This window comes from Meleagris gallopavo, chromosome 4 (genome assembly GCF_905368555.1).
Source record: "Meleagris gallopavo chromosome 4, MGAL_WU_HG_1.1, whole genome shotgun sequence".
NCBI classification, from domain to species: domain Eukaryota; kingdom Metazoa; phylum Chordata; class Aves; order Galliformes; family Phasianidae; genus Meleagris; species Meleagris gallopavo.
The window spans coordinates 33,199,888-33,218,118 of NC_139407.1; the positions used below are offsets into that span (position 1 = coordinate 33,199,888).

Consider the following 18,231-nt stretch of genomic DNA (forward strand, 5'->3'; position numbering starts at 1 on the left):
ATCACAGATGACTTCTGGAGGAGAAGAACATTCTTCCAGCTGTTTCCATTTCGTCCTGCCTTTTTGTTTTTGAAGGAGAACATTTGTTTTCAATTTGTCCATAAATAAGAGGAAAACACAGCTGAGAGGCCTGGTGTGATTTTTATAGAAAGTTCATTTTAAGAAATCTGATAAGCTCATAATGACATATGTTTAAAATCACAATAATGTAAAATATAAAAACTTTAAAAAACTACTTGTCAAGCACTTTAATATTTATTCTATCTAGCACTTAGCAGCTGGACCTGGATTCTGAAAGCATTAGGAAACACCTTGCAGATCTTCAACAAGGTACTAACTCAGAAGGCTCTCCAACCCAGAAGATACTGCACATGTGAGCACTCCCTATCCAGCAAGGAGGCTTGCTCATCTGGAGAGCGTTCCAGCACAACGCTGTGTCAGGACAGGCTGCTGCTGTCAGCTCAACTGAGAAACAAATAGAGTACCTGCAGTGCTAATCAGATATCTGCTACGAACTGTCTGCTGCAACTTCAAGGACTATTACAGGTCCTCTGCCTGGAAGACAGAACTAACAGGCAGGACTTAACCCTCCTGAGGACGAAACTTCTTGGGTTTTTCCAAAGCTTGAGAGTTACCTCACAAGCCAGCATGAGAATTACTTAGCTCATGTTTATCAAAATGAGTCATGAAAGCAATGGACTGCACCTCCATTTTACTCAAACTGCTTTGACACAAAGCAGACAGAAGATTACCAATGCTACTGTTCCTCAACCTCTCAGCCAGTGAAGAGATAAATCTACTTTCAGATGTGTGAGAAAGCCTAAACAAGTCCTGATGACAGCCAGACCACAACAGCAAACCAACTAGCCACTTTATCTTCCCATAAAGTCTTAGAGCATTAAAAAAAAATGAATCATCATCAGGAGTTATGCCACCACTGTACCAAAACTGTACTGGAAAATTCCCCAGCCTGAAGGATTTTTCCCTGATCATTCTGTGAGATCACTGATTTGTAGTAGGTTTAAACAAAGTAGAGCAACCCAAGGAGAATGGGACAAAAGTTACAGGGGGACAGAACATAGCTCCAGTATAATAGCATATCTTGGAATGTTCGAAGTCCCTTCTCTGCAGTCCTAGAGCTATTAAATTGTATGCAATCTTCTACTTTGCTAAAATATAATCACTCCATGTCATGCCTGTGTCATTTACATTACATGAATAAGAGCTTGACAACACAATGTGATGTTAAGGAATATTTCCAGTCTGACTCTAATTTTAATCCTGAGTTGTTGAAGCTATTGGAAGTGCTGTTCTTGAAGAAAAGCGATCTTTAGCTTGCATCATGGCTTGTGAAAGCTACGGGAAGCCATTAATAAGCAGAGAGGTTTTTATTTCAGAGGCTCTGGCTTCCACCTCTCAGGTTTTCCATGGAATCAAAAACCCTGGCCTGTTAGTATCAGAACAGTACCTGGAAGAGATACAACATGCAGCCCAGGGAAGCTTCTAAATCTGCACAGGAGATGCTGCGCTTCCTACATAAGGATGCATGTGCTGTATTAAAGGAGATGTGAGACTTACGGGAAGTTTCCTGTGGAAGATTTGAGCTCAGAAAGGAACACTCTGTGTCAGACCAGCTGGCTGGATCCATCTGTCCAGCATAGGGGAACCTCCTCAGAGATTACAGGAACAGTCAGGCAGCAAAGAGCCTTGCTCAAGGAACTACAGCAGTCATATCCATCCTTTAATCCAGAACAAAACCCCCACCTTAAGAGTCTGGTACAGAATAGCCCAGAGGTAATTACTGCGGGGCCTGAGGGGAAGAAAATGGGACAGCAGCCACTGCCACTCAGGGATGGTCATGCAACCCTTGCTTACATGCCTTTAAGAATGGTTTCCTTTTTTGCTTTTAGGCATTTTTCCCTAAAGTTTTAGTGGCCATCTAGCACAGACAACTAAGATATCTGTTCCCTCACTACAGCCTGTGTAGTTGACAGTACAGATTATGATTCTATCACACACGACTTTCAAAAAAAATGGAAAGAGAACTGCTGTACTCACAGCCTTCTCAGGCCACCCTACAGCTGTGCTGCTTCCCAGAGAGGCAGGCAGTGCTTTTCACTGTAACTTTAGGAGATGATAACTCATCATTTCAAGAGAACTTTCTGTTGCCAGATAAACACGTGGAACAGGCTGTTTAATGAAACAAGACTTCTTCACAAAAGATGTTCAGCATGCCTCTCAGCGGACATAAACTTGACTGCGAGAGCCAAAAATAACTTCACTGAAACCCAATGGAAGCCTTTAAGCAAAGTTCTGTAGCCTTTAGGTACCACCTGCTCTAACGCTTTAGCTCCCCTTGATCTAAAAGCACTGAATTAAAAACCACCTCCCACAACCTCCATCTTTGTAATATATTGATTCACATTACCCACATACACACCCTGGGACATGACAGATTTGTTCCCGTCATCTTTTACCACTCCTTAAGGAAAATATGTCGCCAGCATCCCACCTGTCACATACTGAGTCACCTCCCAGTTAAACATATTTCTTATTTGGATTTTTTTTTCCCGATTCAACAGATAAACATGCTTCATTTTTCAGTACAGCTCACTTCCTCAGGAAAAGAGCTGAAGGTTATGCTAATCATCTGCCAAAACACTTGCTGTAAAGCATGTGCTTACAAGTGCTACTGGAAGCAATGAAAGGTATGGGGGAACTGTTTCAATCAGATGCTGAGGAAAGGGGGCCTCTTAGACTGGATAAGAAAAAGATAACTCAGCTTACAGACAATCCTATCATACAGAGTCAGAATTGCTACATGGCAGGAGGATGTTATGTGAGCTGATTTTATACACTATAATCCAATTTAAAGCATGTATGGGAGCTGTTGATGGGTGCCATAGAACCAGACAAGCTCTTCTTGCATGCAAGCTGTCTGCAGCACCCCAGGGCACTAAGACCTCATCCTGGCCAGGAGGCCCAAGAACCTGTGCATAGCAAGCTATTTCCACCCATTCTGTGCTGTTACTCTCAATTCTGATGTGGACACAAAGCGTGAGGATTATATATGGGTTGTTTGCTCATGGAGCAATCTGGCAGCAGAATTAGGAGCAAATTTGGCATTGCCACTCTTGGCTTTGTGCTTTAATCAAACTCCACAGAAGACCAAGGAGGCCCAGGAACTGGTCTTACTATCTCTAATGTCAGGAACTGATTACAGAGGCACCAGTGGCTCTTGTTCTCACCAGTAGAGCTCCAGTCTGATTGAAAATTACTTGGCTAAGGGCTGGTTCAGAAAGGAGCCATAAACTGATAATATCCATTACTACAGGAACCAAGAACTTAATCTCTGATCGTTATTTCCCAAAGTAAATATTTAAATAAACTAACATCTAAAAAATAATAAAAATGTCATTAGAGATAAGCAAGATTCTAAAACTTACTCACAAAAGTTGCAGGAAATTTTATTTCCAAATTCCCTCAACATATGAGAGGCTGAGAGAGCTGGGGCTGTTCAGGCTGGAGAAGAGAAGGCTCCAGGGAGACCTGGGGGTCTTTTAGTATCTAAAGGGAGGCTATAAGAAAGAAGGGGACAGACTCTTTAGCAAGGTCTGCTGTGGAAGGACAAGAGGAAGTGGTTTCAAACTAAAGGAGGGGAGACTGAGATTGAACATAAGGAAGAAGTTTTTGTTGTTGTTGTTTTGTTTGTTTATTTGTTTTACAGTAAGAGTGGTGAGGCACTGGCACGGGTTGCCCAGAGAGGTGGTGGATGCTCCATCCTTGGAGACACTTGAGTCAGGCTGGACAGGGCTCTGAGTACCTGATATAGATGTACGTATCCCTGTTCATTGCAGGGAAGATGAACAGATGATCTTTAAGGGTCCTTTCCAACTCAAACAATTCTACGGTTGGATTTAAAAAGTTAGAAATAGACAATCCAGGAATATTTTTCTCATTAATAGCAGAAAAAGTTTCCCGTAAGCTGAAGTCTGTGAACAGACCCTAGCAGAACAGCTAGGTTTATTTTAGCACTGTCTTTAAGGAACAGCGCCCATATGAATAGCCTCCCTATTTGCACCTGCTTGTAGCATCCAGATTGATCTGTCATCATAAAATACTCCAAGACGCTCATAAAAGTTCTCTCTCATCCAATAATCCAGGAAACATTATGAAACTACAAGCTTCTTCATTCCTTTTTTTTTTTTCCCCTCCTTTCTGAGATGAGAAAGATGTCTGTTTTTCTGCCACAGATCTTCAATTCCTAGTTCCAATCCCTCAGCTTGCAAAATAAGTAGTCATCATTACTCTGTCCATTTGTGACATTGCTTTATGACATTTAAAACCACCTCAACAAGAGAAGACATTTCATGAAACATTTCAGCCCCAACCTCAAGAGCACAGACTGCAGTGAGCCTCGACCAGGCAGAGCCCAGGGAGGAAGAGAAGGAGCAGGGCCGAGGACTGCAGCAGGTGCAGGCCTTCCATTCACAGGCATGCTGACCCTCTGTAGGAGCATGGCAGGAATTTCAAATGGGATTAGCCACCCAGACAAGAGAAAGGTCATACTTGACATTTCCCCTGGAAATTCTAATGCAAATAGACCTCTGATACTCATGACATTTTTTTCCACACACATCTAATAGCCATACATATGTAAAAGGAAAATGATAAAATGTGATGACTAATTTATGTAAATCTCATAAAGGCAATAACATTAAGGGCTGACTAGCTAGAAACATTAGTCAGGAAAAAGAGCACAATATTATTGTGCTCCTCTTGTATTTGCTACTATTTGAAACTGGTTTATTTTGGTAGGGTTATTTGTTTAGCTTTCAGCAAGCACTCAGTGCCATGCAAGGAGTGGACCATAGAGCCCTGCTCATTAGTAATGAGCAGAGCAATTTCACAGCTTTATTTTGAATGGCTTTGGGTTGTGCAGTGCAGGCAGGAGATAGGAGTGAGAAGGAGAACCAAAGGGAGGCTTGTTTTGCCATCTGCAAAGACAGTCATCCTCAGCCTGACTCTGGCCTAAATTTTTATACTCAAATAATAACATCTGAATCATAGAATGGCTTACACTGGAGGGAACCTCAAAGATCATCTAGTTCCAACCCCCTGTCATGTGCAGAGCTGCCTCCCAACAGATCAGGCTGTGCAGGGCCCCATCAAGCCTGGTCTTGAACGCCTTCAGGGATGGGGCACCCACAGCTTCTCTGCACAAACTGTGCCAGGCCTCACCACCCTCTGAGTAAAGAGTTTCTTCCTAAATCTAACCTAAATCTCCACTCTTTTAGTTTAAAGCCATCCTGAACATCCAAGGAACATCCAAGCAATTCATGTACGATACTGCAATAACATGAAGGTTACACGGAAAAACCATTTGGTTGAAAGAACCTTTTTCACGCCTCAAGGAACCTTGACAAGAGCATTAGGTCACATCCACCTGCTTCCAAACTCTGCAACATCAGCTTGCAGTTACTATTTCTGCCACTAACTTTTATGAGCAAGTTTCCTGTCACTGTTTTCTTTTGTAGTTGAAAAACTAGATGCAGCACAAGTGCCTGAAGTACATCAGAAGTACAGGCTGAACAACAGTAAAGGGGACTGATATTTTGGTTGCCATGTCAGCAAACCATGAGGAGTGCACAGCAGTATTTGCAACAGTCTCCCACTGTGGTAGGAAACTGAATCAGCCAAAGCTAAATATAAACTAGGTAGAGAAAATCCAGCACTTTCAGAGGTCTTGCTTAATTTAGACTGCAACTAGGAACAGGTTTTACTTCATTTGTTAGCATCGCTTACTGTTCTCCAATGCATTTATTCCAGTACCAAAGTGGTTTGAAAGGGCAGTGCCTCATTTTACTCAGTTGGGGGTGAGGGAAAACGTTTATTAAACTCCTTCAAGCTTGTTTATTTTTTCTCAGGGCTAATTACCTTCCCACACTGACTTAATTCAGTTTATTACAAGTTTTAAAATGACAAGTTCATCTGAGACCGGAAAACAGTGATACTTTTGCAACAACAAAAGGCTAAAATCCTGCAAGTGCTTACATATATGCTTAAGTTTTGCATGTAAATAATCCCATATATATAATAATAGTAATCCCAACTCATTGAAAGGAAAAGGCTGAAAGAGAATCATTGTTTTCCCAGGCAAACAGTGCAGGATGAGAAAGAAACAAATTAAAAATATAGATGATTAATTCATCTCCCTTCTTCCACTAAACACACACATATCCTGAAACAATTTCAGATATTTAAAGTTTCTTCTGTAAGCAACCTAGCTTGTCAGAGTCTTAGTCTTACCAATTCTACAGAGCAATTTATTTAGATCCAACATGGCAACAACTTCAAGCTTGGAACAACTAAAGAAGTGCTCCACTTGAAATTCAGCCTCTCTTTAAAAGGAAAACGGAAAAAAAAAACACTAAAGAAAATTGTATTTGAATGGTATAGAAAGGAAATAAGTAGTCTCACTCTTTCCTTGAGCTTCTCACTTAGATTCATCCCCATTTCTTGTGTGCTGGGTAAGCCCAGGTGTATTGCTACAAGCAGAGTCACCCTTGGTTAGAGCTGGCAGAACTGATCAAAACATAGCCAGCATGGTTGACACTCAGGGCTAGGCCCAAATTCCACGTTATGAGCCAAAAGGAGGCTTGGACTGGAAATGATCATTGATTTAGGGCACGAGTGTCCAATTTTTTGGCTTGCCTGGGCCATATTGAGCAAACAGGAATTGCATATAAAATATGTAATATAGTTAATGCATATAAATAACAAAAAGCATCATTTAAGTATTTATCAAAATGTAGTAAACAGAGCAACAAAAACAAAGCTAGAGGGATTTTTGTACCTGTTTTCGCAAAACTAATGCATCAGTATCTTGTTCAATGGAAGTAGCCGCAATTCACAGTGAATTATCAAAGTGGTCATCAGATATTTTTGATGACATTACTCTTCCTGTGCTTCATCCTTGAGAATGCTTGTTCACAAAGATACATACTGCCAAAAAGCAGTTAATGAATAAGGTGTGATTGTGAAGCATGGAATATCTTTCTCTCTTAAAATAGGTCTTATAAAAGTTCACGAAAGAGCCACAACTAAATTTTTCTTTGAGTCTGGTTGCAACTCTGTGTGTTCCATTTGGAAACGTGTTTGTAATGTATTTATGTCAAATGAAAATGGCATCACAAATATACCCCCCAAAAATCAATGTTTTTCTTGGAAGTCTTGGAACCTATACTCAAATACCCTTATCAAAATGGAAACTATGTTCAGAGGACTATATTTAGCCAATGCATCAAAATACATGAAATCATTTGCTGCAACTTGAGCATGTCATAATTTAAGTTTCATTTCAAATGCCGATATGGTCTGAAACATCACACAAATTCATTTTCCACCTTAAAGACGTTAGCTCATTTAAATAAGAGGTTAAATCACCAAAAATACTAGATCTGTAAGACATTTCTCCATCTTCACATTCTGGCATAACATTTCCTTCTGTTTCCATAAAGAACTTGATTTCATTTTACAAATCATAAAGTCTTTTTAGCATTTTAACTCAACTTAGTCATCTTCAGAAAAGTAAATGGTGTCCCCCTAGTCAGCATCCATACTTTCAAGGAACTCCTGGAACCAGAAAAGAATCAATCCATTGGACTTTATGAAATTCACAGCTTTGATGATGATTTGCATGATATTTGGTATTTTTAAAGTTTTTGCACAGAAATTTTCTTGATGTCTGATGCAATGATAGATCATTAAACACGAGTTGCTGGTGGAAATTGTATTGCCTTCTTTTAATTTTGTAAGTCTGTTTTTTTGTTTTTTTAAATGACCATCACCCAGGGCAACATTGGTAGCAATACCAGATATGTCAACAAAAGTTAAGAAAATGACCTTACTCTGTTTTGTTCTTCTTACTGTGTCATACAAACCAAGAGGTTTATTGTGCCTTTCAGTGACATCTATGAAGCCATTTCTTCAGTGATATTATGATCATTATCAATACCTCTGATGAAAACAGGTAGTTGAGCAGTACCTGTAGCACCAGTATTCACCAGAACGTGCAGCCCACAGGCTCAACATGCTTCATTTAGGGCATGAAATGACCACATACTGACGTGAGTTAAAACATGGCTTCTTCTATGAACATGTTACCACAGATGCTGCAGAAAAACTGGGTAAGATAGTCCACATTAAAGCCAGCACTTCTCTGGTTTTCTCACTAAAATTTCAGCTGGCTTGCATCTCTCTGCACTACATTGCAGCCAAAGTTTTGACACATATTTGAGACCTCTAATGTGTGGGCACAGTGAGAGAGCCATGGGCTGCAGCCCTGACAGGTAGCCTACAAGATGTGTTCAGTGGGCAGAAGGACATCATTATTTGTGGAAAAAAAAAAAAAGTCTGAAATGACACGCAAACGGCTAAAAACAACATTGCTAACAGTCACGGGCATCTTACCAGATACTAACAGCAGCAAAGGCATTAGTAAGTGGAAATAGCCTTATTAGATAAACGTGGGTTCCTGTACAGGACGATGAGAACAAGATACCCTACTTTGCCTGATACCAGGTCACGCTTTTTCCACTTGATAAAAAAAAAAAAAAAGCACCATTCTTTCTGAAGCTTCTGCCATTTTCAAACTTTCAAACCTGACTTTCATATTGCCATCGCTGAAACCATAAGAGATCTAACAAGCGGAAAGAATTTAAACACATTTGCTTGCATGAATTTTCCTATAACTGCTCTTCATCAGATTCCCATAACAGAAGTAACCTAGATGTGCACAAACCGTAAACTTGAATAAAGAAATCAAGAGCAGAATAATTGCTCTAAGGTTCTTCCATTTTCATCAGATACATACCTGTTTAGCTATTACCAACACAGCTGGTCAGCCCAACACAAGCCAACCCATGGTTTGCTCACAAGTTACCCCATATAACATTCCTGGTAGATCAGACAAAAGGAAAATGGAGAGTAACACACAGCTGCCTGTTGTAGTTGGGAACAGTTGAGAAGAAAAAGAAAAATCATATGCAAAACCTACTCCAGATACCACTGTTCAGCATCATGAAGCTCTCACACCCCACATCAGCCTGAGTTTCCTCTTACTTTCACGTCAAAGGCCCCAGTGACATAACTTCCTGCAGCATAACAGCATTAGGGGTGATCCACAGCTCTCCACACATGGTTGGTCATGCAGGTACCCTAACACAGAGCACTTCAGAGTTTATTTTAGAAATAAAATACATTATTCTTCAGAGGTTTATTCTTGCACATTCCATGCCCTAAGGGTGTGATTAACTGCACACTAAAAGAGCAAGTACCACTTTCCAATGGATAGTTTTGAAACACTATGAGCACACATGGATGTTTCTTCTACGGAAAATTACATGGCACTGAGAATCTTGATATATCTGCATATTCAGACCAACCTGCATTATCTAGTGAGCAATTCTCTAATAGACTTCAAGCAGGAGGGGGGAGGGTGGGAAGTACTGTAAGATTAAGCACACTCAAAGGAAGTTGCACAATCTATATCAAATAATAATTGACAAATTATTTAACATAGATGTATGCAGCACAAACACCACAACACTTGAATCACAAGATCAGGTATACATTTACTATAGCACCTCCGCAGCAGATGTCACCAGGGCATTCCAGCTACCCTCCCTGTTACCCCCACGGAGTAGCAATGGTCAGAATTAACAAGTTGGCATTGAATCAGCAAGTCCAAGAGAGCATTTTTATACATTTATATATAAAAAGTAACTTAAGAGAGGAGTACAATACACAGTGGTAACCAAAGACAAATTATCCCCTTCAGAAAATTGTAACAGGATTGGGTGAAAACAAGAAATGCAATAAAAGCCTTGCAGAAGAGTGATCTCCCTCCTTTAATTTCTACATGAGTGGAAGCCAGATATATTTTTTTCCTTTCTATTTCACCAGACTACTGAAGACTAAGCCTCTTGAAAATGTATTGAAAACTTAATTAAAAAAAAAAAATACTGATTATAGTTTTTGGATCATTGAATAATGTGCAAGATAACAGCTTTACTCTGCTGTCTCTAAGCCAGCCAGCCAGTCCAGAGGAAGGCAATATAGGGAAGGGGTCTCAGCTTAAGCTCATGGGTAGCTCACCCATTTTCTTCAATGTGAAGATCATTTTTTTTCTTACCCCCTCCCCCCCAAAACAGAAACAATACATTTTGTCTTTAACTGAAAATAGCAGAAGAGTATAAGATTTATATACTAAGAGAGGTACAATGTACAATTAAACTCTAGGATGAGGTGGCTTTGTTGTTGTATTGGTTTTCTTGGTTTGTTGGCTTTTTTGCAGATCTGTAGTATCTCCTACTTTCCTTCCCATTTCATTTTACAGAATTTCTTCCATCTTCTTTAAACAGACCCCCTTTAAGCCCACAGGTAACCAGGAAGCCTCCTCTTTCTGAGTCCATCAAAATTGCTTTTCAGAACCAGAGAGGCATTATTTCATCCAGGGCCTGAAATAACTTTTCCAGCCTCTCCATCAGGGAAACACAACAATCCAAAGCTCTACACCAGTTGGAGGGTGGGGGGCTCCTGCTTTGGGGGCGGGTTTTGGCTTACCTGACTGCACAACCCCATCAAAAAGAAACAAGGAGTGGCTTTGCTTCCTGCTGCTGAAGAGCTTGGGAAGGAGCACGGAGCAATTTGCATGGGTGTGCAAGATGAATGTTAAATAAAAAGGACCAACAAAATTTGTTTTGCAGTTTATTAATGGGAAAGTTTTCCTATAATTAATCACGGCCCATGAGGCCGCTCTCCAGCACGCCATGCCTCCCTGCCCCCAGCCAGCCCCACGCGGCCTGAAATTCTGCAAAGCCCCACATTGTTCTCCCTGACACCGGATCAGCCAACACAAAAAAGCAACTGCCAGCTCAAAAGCAATCCGGCGATAGAGCCTGGTGCTATCTAATCAAGGGCAAAAGGTCACTTCCGAACAACTGGGCAATAAAAGATTATTTCCAGCCGCGGAACAGAAAGGCCCCGTGGTGGATGCTTGAAAGGGGGGGTGGGAGGAGGGCAAAAGGGCTCCCGTCTGTGGGAGGAAGTGCATTGAATACAGCCAGCAGACGGGAACCATCTGGCTTTGTGCGCGGTCTGTTCTCCAGGAGAGAGAAAAAGCCCCCTCAGCGGGGCCGCTGACTCCGCGCAACAATTCAAGCCTCTGTTCCCCCCCACTCCCCCACCCCCCCCGAATTTAAGAGTGGCTTTCCCAGGCACGGCAGGACCAGGAAGGGGAGCTTTCCCCAGGGGCGGATGCACCGTGCCGGGCCCCGGCTGTAACGCGGTCACAGAGGGCTCAATTCAGGGCTGTCAGCCCTGCAGACAGCCAGGTGCGGACTTCTGTTTGCTATGAAAAACGCAGCCAGAGGTTTTAGCCCTTCACTTCAGGCCGGGCAGGCTACAGGCCACTCTCAAGGCACAGCACACAAATCCTGCAAGCAATGGGTCCCAGTGAGCTCAAGGCTGGGGCCTGAGCTAATGGCTGCCCACCAACTCTGTTGCACGGTGGGAATGAAGCAGTTAAACACTTAGTTTATCAACAGAAAACAACAACTGAGCCTTTGTCCAAACAGGGTGCATTAGGAAACTGCTTGGCAGGGCTCATATGCATGAGAAACCAGGGCAGCTGGGAAACACTGATGTGTGCGTCTTAGAGAGCTGCGAAGACATTTGGTGAGAAAAATACTCCCTGCATTCATTTTCTCCTAGGTCAGCTTCAGAAAGAACTCAAAAATTCTGAACGTGTCTGACACAGCTTAGCACTCAAAGGGTTTCATTGAAAAAAATGCACCAAGAAACTCCTCAAAGCAAGAGTTAAAAGTGAGAAACATGACAGAACAGGCCCTCCACCACACCCTGCAAAAAAAAAAAAAAAAAAAAAAAGCAGCAGCAACAGCACTGTGACCAAATGGTCAGAGCAGGGGCTGAACAGCTGCAGCATTTATTCCCTCCAGCTCTGCAAAGCTGAGGCACAGTGCAGGTACACCTGTGTTTCCACTGCTGTCCCACCAAAGGGCTAGGCATAAACAGATATAGAAAGGTGCAGGTTATAATTCAGACAAAAGGCTGATGGAAAATCTTACAGTTAAAATGCATCACTATGAAGAGGGTAAAAAAAAAATCTAAACAATACCATATTGTCACTCTCCAATCCACCCCCTTCCCCTCCCCCAGCTGAGCCACTCAGTATCTATTCTCGGTTTCTACCCAGCTAAAGATTTCTAATCAGGCAAAGGCATTTTTCTGTAAGGATTTGAAACGCTCATGGATATTGAAGAAGCATAGGCAAAAGGGCTCTCCCTCCCCGTTTCCTTAACAGCTGAGCAAAAAGCACTACAGCATTCATCAGAGTGAGGCTACAACCCATGCAGCAGACATGGAAACCGCGTTCCATTGGCTGTGCAAGCCCAGTGGGAAAACAGCCTGAAGGTGGAAAAAATACATATACACAAGCAGGTGAATCTCAGGTCGAGCCTGTTGCTGCTTTAATAACAACTTTCAACACTTCAGGAAGTGAAACCACTTATCGGAGCAATAAAAGTCAGGGCAAGGAGAAGTGCTAATTAAGCTTGTACCCAGAGCAGTCCACCCACAGGCAAAGCCAGGTAAGACAGTAAAGGCATCATCAGGAAGATCACAGCTCCAAAATCCCAGAGCACAACCTACAACAGGATTTTGCACAGAGCTTTTAAGGAGAAGCAAACTAAAGATTTTCACAAGCATCCCAAAAAAATGCCGCCGCCCCCCCCCCCCCCCAGTGGGATGCTTCTTTGCCCCAGCATTGCAGTAATCGTACTTTAGTCATAGCCAAGCCAAACACCTAGGGCTGGGGGCAAGCATATTCTCCCTCAAAAAAAAAAAAAAAAAAAACACCAACAGAAGTGATTATTTCAGAGCTATATCAGCATCCTTGGAGATCAAATTACATCCTCCTAGCCCTGTGCTAAGCAGCCATCTTCATTTCCAGTTTGTGTTAATTACAAGCCTCTGCCTTAGATAGCCTAGAAGTTTGGTGATTCAAGGGGGGGGTGGGGGGGAGGAAATAATTCACATCTTACAAGGAGTAGCCCAGCAACCCAAAGTCTCTAAAAGGTAGCAAGCCATCTCAGCATAAACAAACAATAGAGCTGCACTTCAATACAGGCAAGTAGCTGCAAATACCGCAAGTAGCTGCAAATACTGCAAGTAGCTGCAAATACTGCAAGTAGCAATTCTGAGCCACACTGCTTCCGGGGGCTGCTATGAGACAGTTCATACCCAGTAGCATCCCACCACCAGTCACATACGCAACAATGTCTGCAAGGTATTACGCATGCCCTATTTGTATCAATAGCCTCCCAAAGCTCCAGTCCAGACGGTGCTCCTAACAAGCACTATGCAAGTAAGCGTACCCTCATTAGATAACTACCATGGCTTGGGCTCTCTGGAAGTTCTTTCAGAGAGTAGACACTGTAATTCACACACCAAGCAGCTGAAGCTTAACCACGGTTCATAAGCCGGCATGGTTACCCACACACATCAGGAAGCATGCTGCTACCGAATCCAATAGTCCAGCAGAGACTCACCAAACATTCACCATATACTCCAGAGCAACTCCAACACAAAAGGAGAGCATGCCACCCACAGCCATGAAGGGACAGTTGGTCCATTTCAGGTAACAATGTAGCAGAGCTCAAGGCAGGTCAGGAGAAGACTAGCACACTCATATCAAGAAGAACAGCCGTCTCTTACCTCTATATATTAGCAAAGGCACTGTTCTCGGTGTGCTCCTCAGCTGAGATGAATTTGCACCTGATGATTTTGTGCAGCTACCCTCCAGGTGCAGAAACGAGCCCCACACTGGGGCCTCTGATTGCTCACAGCTTTCAGAACAAAAATTCTCCATTCCAGCCCTGCTCACAGAGCCGGCCATGTCCTGGGTACCCTAACCTGCCCAGCCAACAGCCTGCAGGTACACTGCTTGATCCCACTACCTTGGGATGCTTTAGGGAAGCACACTGCAGTAATCTCCTTTGCAGATTAGCCACACAATCACTATTTCTTACATAGGTTGTAAATCACAAGGTTTCCTGCCTAGGCCTAGATAAGAGGATAACCCCTAGGCTACACACCAGCTGACAATATCAAGTCTTTTTTAGGGAAATGATTGCAGATGACTAAGTGCTTTCACCTACTTCTCTTTGCCAGGTAATGTCTCAGCCTTGTGCCCCCAACTGTGCTAGGCCTGTACTGATAAAGCTGTAGGGGCAAGGAGAAGGCCACGGGACATTAAGGGTAGGCTGAGGCCCAGCTGTGGGCTGGGGGCAGGAGGCCTCGTCGTCACCAAAAAGCAGCTTGTTCAAGGACAGGCTGGGTGAGATCATCAGGAGCTTTCACCGTTCTGGCTTTTGGTGTGCTACCCACTTGTCTGGGAGGCATTTGTAAGAGGATATCATAAAGGTTACACATAACCAAAACTGAGTAGGCAAGCGTTTCCCTACCCACCATTTGTTTTGGCGAATTGACATTCTCTGAGTATCACGATGGAGACACTGCTTTCTTCAGCAGCGTACCGGTGAGGCTGACAACCAGAACGGCCTGTCCAAAGGCATGGAAAAAATCTTAGATGTATGAGAGGAAAAGCTTTGCTTTTTGCTGACATACGCAAATATCTCCACATATCCCCTCTGTTCTGCCCACAGAACGCAAAAGCAGAAATTTTTGCCTGTTGCACAGCCTAGGTCACTAGATATTCTTTTTATCATTAGTTGTATTCTATGTAAACACTCCAGAAGAGGCAAAAAATGTATCTCTTTGAAAACACATCTCAGTGGAAGCCAGAAAGTGAGACATTGATGTCAACTGCAGGACAAAATGAATTCATTAAGCTGAGGTGGTTGCAGCTAAGTCACCTCATGTCCCTCCAGCCACCAAATCTCAGCACTTACAAGTGGAACACAGCATTGAGAGGTTGTAACAATTAGAAAGATCAACGCAGTGGAATGTGATCCAGGAGGTGTAGTGACAAAGGGTCTACTAGCATGATGGAAATACGTTACAAAGGAAAAGTGCTCAACTGTCTCCAAAGATCTAGGCTCACAAGGGAAACTCCACCAAGGGGGGAATCTCCAACCAGAGAACCTTCCCCAGCGACAGTCAGCCCCCCTTCAATGAGGTCTAAGAGAGGTGCAGCCAGGCTCCACCCCTTATGATTGCACAGCTGTGCTCCCAGGGCTGACCAAGTCCTTTCCCCAGGTGCTTAATCAGTGGTTCAGGCCATGACATAACAGTTTTTGCTCCATTTTCCATTCCACACTTTTCTTTCCATTGTTTTAATTAGCCTCACTTAAATTTCAGAAGTAAATATTAAGAGTATCAAAGTTTACAAGACTTCAGATACTAGGCATGCAGATAGACAACAAAATACACCTCAGTGTTTCTGTCCATTCACACCCCTGCAATTGTTCTAGTCTCAGCCCTTCTAGTATGGCCCTTATGCAGCAGCATCTATGCCCAGCCTTATCTTGACTGTTCCAAGGTATAGACTAAAGGCAAAATGAGCGACAGAGGCCCATCCTTTCATTTGTTCCTGCTCTGAAGAAGATATACATCCTGTGTACTGTGACTCTGCTTTCCTGTTCTCCACTGGGGATATTTTTTATTGCAAGATTCACAGTCAGAAGGATATCAGTGAGGCCATAGAAGGGAGAACTGCAACAAGGAGGAAAAACATTGGTAGGTTACAGAATCAGCCAGTTATTCCAATAGCCTTGCAGATGGTGAGAACAAGAGGCAAAAGTAATATCCCCAGTTAAAGCTAATTAAATGCTACAAGCCTCATGGGAAACTCAGAAACACAGTTGTAAACTGCAAAATTGCTTCTTGCTTTCATTTCTTCCTTTTTTTTCCTCTTTGTTTTCAAATACTTTGTTTACATGTTGAAATTCACATAGATAGCATTCATGTACAGAATTCTAAAAGGTGCTGCTAGAAAATCTTGCCCTTTTTTGGCTCATTGATCTGTATAATCCCATGTGATGTCAGTAACCACCTACACAGCTGCACCTTCAGTCAGGAAAGTGAGAAGAGAGCAGATGACTGCCCAGAGCCCATTTACCATGGAGAGGCAGCCTGAGGCTGGGGCCTCCAGGTATGGCCCTGAGTGGCATTTCCTTGGTGCCAAAGTCAAGCATCACAAGTCTTTTTCTTTTCCCTCTGTTTGAGGATCAGCTGTATCAGTGTCACCAGTGCAGACAACACGCTCGGGCCAGCGGTGCCACCAGCAAGAAAAGCCCCTGGCTGGCAAAGGCAAGCAGGACAAAAGCTGCCCTGGGATGGGCAAATGTAGTAGATGCAGGGCTTCGCTCCTGAGTAGGACTGCTTGCATCAGCCCAGAATTACTGGAGCAGATTTTGCAGCGGTTAACTTTTCCATCTCTCCTCTAGCTTTAGCACACGTCGTGTTTGCAGATGCAAAAGTAAGAGCACATTTACATACCGGACACCTACATTATGTGCGTGCACGACTCTCCTGCCTACTCAGGAAGTTTCCGCATTCACAGTGAGGCCAACTAAACAGCTCTTCGTGTAAAACGTCCGTTTTTTTTTTTGTTGTTGTTCTTTTTTTTTTCTTTTTTCTTTCTTTTTTTTTTTTTTAATGTGTGTGTGATTTTTTTTCCCCAATTTTTTCAACGCCCGCCCGGCTGCCACCCCACAGCCCGCAGACACGGAGCCCGCTCCTAAGACTGACGTTCATTCTGATGCTAATCTCTCACCGGCTCCCTGCGGGGAGCCCGAGCATCCCCATTCCGACGTTTCCTCTCCACCCCAGCCACGTGGGTGTATCTCTAGATACATACAAATCATGGCGCAAGAGCATCTTCTTTGGCAGCTCCTTTCCGAGTCCCCACAGCTCTGTATTAACTAGATATGTTAAACAACAGGCGCCTATATGCGGTAAAACAAGCTTCAGCATTTAAGATAAACTCTAAAGGACATGTGTTTTCCTAGGATTGAATAGACATAAGAAAATATTTAACCGTCCTACAAAAATGTCAACAAGGTATGAGAAGTACGCACCTAATAAAAGAGATAGAGGATACAATAAAAAGGGGCCCTAAATCAAAGAGCAGGTCCGCAGCAGCAGCAAACACTCGCACTGATGAAGGAGGGCGGCCCGACCGGGCTTTGCTGCTCATCCTGCAGCACTGCTAGCAACCTAACGCCTCTCACCCTTGTTTTCCTCTCTGTCCCTTTGAGTGTATGTGGGACACATCGTGCTGTGGCCTGGCATCGCGGCCGCAAAACTGAGCTGCAGGGAGCTCAGGGTATGCTTCTTCCACCTCCATCAGCCTTTAAATAATAATAAAAAAAAAAAGAACCGCAGAGCAAACATTATCTATTGTTAATTACCTGTAAAGTAGGGCTTTAGCCACTTCCCCAGTTTCTAAGAGCTCTGAAGTGAAACCTGAAAGAAGCCACCCATTGTTTTCAATTGTGCAAGAGCCAGGAGCAAATAGGGCTCAAATTGCAGCTCTGAAAGGCAACAGGAAATTGGCATCCCGGTAATCTGCTCCCGACTATTCATAGTAACAAAGGCTACATTCCTCCTAAAATATTCACCATTAGAAACCCAAGGCTTATCTGTTTAGTAAGGCCCACAGAATAAATCTGTGGAAATAAAGGTTTTTAATTAGAAGGCCATAGGATATGGCTCTAGCTTCCAGCCCCGCGAGCACCGTGTCGGATTTAGAGCCCTGCCTCGTTTCCCACATCTCCAGACACCCGACGATCAGGATCACTGCCATTTCCAAATATTAACAAACCCCAAACTGACAAACATGGAGCTGTTCGTACTGCACAGCACGCTCTACCAAGGGCACTTACAGTTTGTCCCCGTGCTATTATCACATACCTTTCCACACGGGAGCATTATCACTTCCAAATCAGTGCAGTCAGAGGCACACACCTACGCAGCCTGTAGCACGTTACAACATCCGATTTATAAATACTCTCCAGAAAGTGCTACAATGGTAGATGCTGACTGCCTTCCCCATCCATTCGTTCGTTCATTCAGCTTTCTGTACAGAAGAGTGACTTTACAGTGGAACACCACACTGCAGACGGGAGAGCTGCTGCCTCACAGCACGGCTCTGTGCAGCCCTCTCATCTCGGGCTTCCCCGCAGC

At 43.2% G+C, this 18,231-nt stretch overlaps 1 long non-coding RNA gene across 2 annotated transcripts in view; it reads right to left on the reverse strand.

The window, feature by feature from the left end:
- The window catches only part of LOC116216562 (uncharacterized), a 250,775-nt gene extending 232,544 nt beyond the window's left edge, over nucleotides 1-18,231 (reverse strand). For both annotated transcript variants that reach the window (XR_014883014.1, XR_014883013.1), the window contains exon 1: nucleotides 17,457-18,231. This is a non-coding gene — a long non-coding RNA (uncharacterized LOC116216562). The remainder of the gene's footprint in view (nucleotides 1-17,456) is intronic.